Source organism: Tarenaya hassleriana, unplaced genomic scaffold, assembly GCF_000463585.1.
Source record: "Tarenaya hassleriana unplaced genomic scaffold, ASM46358v1 Cleome106, whole genome shotgun sequence".
In the NCBI taxonomy this organism is placed as follows: Eukaryota; Viridiplantae; Streptophyta; class Magnoliopsida; order Brassicales; family Cleomaceae; genus Tarenaya; species Tarenaya hassleriana.
In genome coordinates, this window is record NW_010960850.1 from 284,837 (window position 1) to 289,492 (window position 4,656).

Below are 4,656 nucleotides of genomic sequence, written 5' to 3' on the forward strand. Positions count from 1 at the left end.
TAATATCAGAAGTTTAACTTGGAGCAGTTGGATGATTGTCAATTGGAACTCTAGGGTTAAGGAGGATTGAGCTGGAGCAGTCGAAGGATGGGTGACCTACTGGGAAGTGAGCTTCGGGGCCGGGGCCGGGGTCAGGGCCGGGGTCAAAATCGAGAATATGTTTTGAATTTTCGTTGGAAAATTCTAACGGATTGCGGTTGGAAATTCTGTTGGAAAATTCCAAAGGATATCTGTTGGAAATTCCGTTGGAAAATTCCAACGGATTGCGGTTGGAAATCCGTTTGAAAATTCCAACGAAAATATTCGTTGAAATTCCGTTGAAAATTCCAACGGTTGTCCAACGGACACCAATTTCCAACGACGAAATTTCAACGGATTTATCCTTTGGAAATCCATTGGAAACGTTAATTTCCAACGGAAATTGGGCCATTTCCAACGGATTTGCCCGTTGGAAATGACCATTTTTTTGTAATGTTAATTAAGAAGTTTACAGACGTCCAAAGGAGGTATTCAGACTTTGGAGGGCTTTGGTGAGAGAAATAAGAGTTTACGGGATTTCGGGAAGAAGAAGGAGAGTTTGAACGTGAAGATTGCATCGCTTATCGACATGAATCTTTCTTCTCCCTCTTTTGTTTCTGTTTCCGGTTTTATTCTGCGTTTTTCTATGAACCGTGAGTAGATCCACGGCTGTGGGTTAGAGATTCGTTTGTGTTTTGGGTATGTTTGAACCCTAACTTGGCTGCGATTTGGATTTGTTTCGATTTTATCGATTTGCGCTTTATGTCAATTGATGCTGACCCCTTGATCAATTGTTGTTAGATTCTGAACTACATAGGAATATGAATTTAGTTTCGGATTAAAATCGATAGAATAGACCATATTATTCACATAGGAATATGGTTTGATCGATCTAGGGTTGATGATATCGGAATCTAGTGTGGAAACCCAAGTTTGGAAACCCAAGGAGGATAGACGGCTCAAGCATCCACGAGGTATTATTATGCTTTTGTTCGGATAACGTTTGTTGTGTTACGAGCGTTCACACCAACACACGAGAGATGAGTATCAGTTTTCGAGAGACGACAATTGGATAGATTCCGGTTTCATAGAGTTTGTGAGAGCTCTTGCGTTTGACGTGAGTTAACTTCATTGCGAGCGAACGAATTTCGCAGAGCTTAGTTTCTCTATCCCTCTTATAGGTTCTTTTCATATGTTATCTTCGATTCTACTTTTCCGAGCGAGAGTCTACACCGTGGACGGTGTATGGTTCAAGTCTTGGGGTGGATAGATCCTTCACACATTTAGGCCTATCTACTTAGGATTGCAGTTAGTTTAGGTGCATTTTATCATGGCATATAGCCTTAGGAAAAATTTTCACTTTTGCATATCACTTTGCATTAGTTGTATTCACACGTTTTTTTTTATTTTCATGTAGATGGGTTTTTTGTTAGGTTTGCATGATTGCATTTGACATATAGATTTAGATTCATATATAGGTTCACGCGCGTACCTTAAAAACCCGTTTTGAACATCATTTGGAAGATTTGTGGGATGATAGAGTAGGAACGTCCTGATGATCTAGCGACTTTGTAGAACGTGGTTGAACCGTGTCGAATTGATAGTTCAAAACGGGTTTCTATATACAGTTTGTAGGATGTGGTTGTTATTTGGAACCTACGGAGTTGAAACGACTATATCCAGGTTATATATTTCGTTTAGAACCTTTTCTGAGTCTTGCAGGTCGATAAAATCTAGTTCAACGAATACCTCGGGAAAATAAAGCATCTCGACACTCCGCTGTCAAAATCTCGTCAACGAAAATCGTTCGAAGATATGAGTGCATCAATCGATGGTTCAGGTCTAAGTTGTGGGTCGGACATCGCATTCAAAAAAAAAGATAAAAAAAAAGAAAGAAGAAAAAAAAGAGAAAAAAGAGAAAAACGATGTCCTTCAACTTCAACGTCCTAGAAACCCAAGATGCTAGCGTTTGATAGAAAAATCCTACAAAAAGGTAAAAATTCAGGTATGAAGTAGAATTTAGATCGAAGAGGCTAAGCTAAGATAAAGATTGGTTTGGAAATATGCTTGATGAGTTGTAGAGATTCTAAAGGGTTTTATGTGGCAATAAAAATTCCATGACTAGGTAGATTAGTTTTTGGTAGAAAGATCATAGTAGAGGAACTTCCCTTCCATCTATCACCTAAATCGAGTGCTCCCGAGTGCTCTATTTTAGTCCGACTTGTAGGTTGATTTTGAAGGACTCCGAGTGCCCTTTGGCCTGGATATCCTCTTCAAATCTAACCATAAGAATACCTTAATGAGTCCCCAAGTGTCCCCTTGTTTCTATCTTGTCGTATTCGTTGTCCAAAATGCAACATAAGACACACACGTACAACCCGCAAACCACCAAAGGAAACGAGCGAGACTTCTTGCCTTCGTGCGTGTATCAGGTACCGAGCGTTAGAGCTCGTTACTGAACTCGTATTCCGCTGTGTTCTTTCATTTCTGCCCAAATCGGAGTGAATTGGAGTGTTTCTTGGTGAGGTTTCGGGCCAATTCCACTACAAGTGGTATCAGAAGCATGGTCGAGGCGAGATTCGGTGGATTCGTCGGCGATTCAAAATCAAGGTAAGTCCGAGGTACGTTCTATTTCGGTCTGAGTGCTCTAACGGGGTGATCGAGGTGTTTCAAGCACGAAACGGTGAAGAGGAAGCCATCTGATTGTAGATCTTTGGTCGACACCTACGGCGGAGCTCGGATCGGCGGAGGAAAGAGGTAGGTTTTCCCGGATCTGACTAGGACTGAGTAAATCAGTCGAGTTAAATCTCCGAGGAGGTGAGTTGTTACTTGGTTTGCGTATATCTAGGGTTTTGTGGGGGGAAAACGGTGAAAACAGGTGTTTTTCCAGCGAATCTCGGCCGTGACTCATTCGAGTCACGACTGAGTCATTCCCGGGGTGAGTCAACCACTGTGTTGACTCGGGTTAACTCAGCTACCAAAGCTTTCGAAATTAGGGTTTCTCGATTTAATTCGGTTTAGCCGGTTAAATCGGAATTGTCTAATTGGACCGGGCTCGATTTAAAATCGAACCGGTTTAGTCTGGGTTAGTCAAGGTGTTGACCAAATTTTGGTCAATGGTTGACTGGGTTAGGCAAAACGGACCGGTTCAGGTCAATTGCACCGGTTCAAATCCGGTTTGGGGTCAATTGGACCTATTCAGACCGGTTCAACTCAATTTAGGTCCGGTTCAGGATAACCCAGACTAGTTTAGGTCAATCTAGGATCGGTTTAGGATAATTGAGTCCGATTTAGGTCAATTTAGATCGGGATTGGGTCGGTTTAGGTCTGATTAGGGTTTGATTCATCCAAATAGGGCTGAGATTATCTGGTTTAGGGTCTGTATCGACTAGATAAAGTCTAGATTGGTCTGTTTAGGGTCAGGATTGTCTTATTATGAGTAAAATTGGTTGGTTTTAGGTCTGCTTGGTCTAGTTGGTGCAGATAGAGTTGGTTCTTAGGGTATTCTGTCTGGTATAGGGTATTTAGGATATGTGTAGATCGATTTATCCTAGGTTATGGCAGATCAAATCTGCGGGGGACTTTTGGTTACCTATTTCAGTCCATAGAGTCCGGTGTTTCTGTCCGATTAGGCCTGAATAGAAGGATTTGGCTGAATTAGATGAGTTAGAAGTCAGTATTAGGCTTGAAAACAATAGGTACGGGTCTGTAAGAAACTTGTTAGGTTAAGGCAGGTCTGTAGGAGTTATTTTCAGGCTAGATAAGGTCTGATCATATTTAATTAGGTCGGTTTTTAGACTTAGTTTAGATCTGATTAGGTTAAGTCAAGTCTGATCAGGGGTAGGTCATTCAATATTGGGTTGGCTTAGGTCTGATTAGGGCTTAGGGGGACAGAATAGACTCGGTTTAGATCTGATCTATGTTGTTTAGGTCAGTGTTAGCCTTGGGATAGGTCTGATTAGACGTAATCAGGTCTTAGGTAGGCTGCTCTAGAGTCTATTAGGTATGTTAGGTTGAAAAATACCTAGGTTTAGGTCCTCTTAGGATCGGTCTCACTCCTTAGGTCTGTTTTTCCAGGTGCTCGTAGGGTCGGTTTTGTCATTCCCAGGTTTTAGAGTCGTCTTTAGACTCGGGTCAGATCGTCCTAGGTAGGTCTTGTGCATCCTCGGGTTAGAGATTAGGTATCCTTTTAGTCATGTCTGCCCCTCTGCATCGCCTTGACGTCGAGAAGTTCGACGGCAAGGGAGACTTCTCCTTATGGAAGGAGAAGATGTCTATTAGTTTAGAGATCTTAGGGTTAGGGGACACACTAGGGGATGATCCATCCTTGTGGGGGATGATGATGAGGGTAGCCCAAAAACTCCAGCTCGGGAAACCGAGGATACTGGAGGCCTTACGACTATTCCACCGGATCATTAGGATCGGTGGCAAAGGGATCGGGCACGCCGGCTCACAAAGAGATACAAGAAAGGAGTAGAAGGGCTAGGAATCTCATAGTGCTGTGTCTAGCTGATCAGGTTCTAAGGAAGGTCATATCCGAAAGGACGGCCTTCAGAATCTGGAGGAAGCTAGAACGGTTGCACATAGAGCAATCTCTCCCCAATAGGATGTACCTCATGCAGAGGGTGTCAGGGTTTA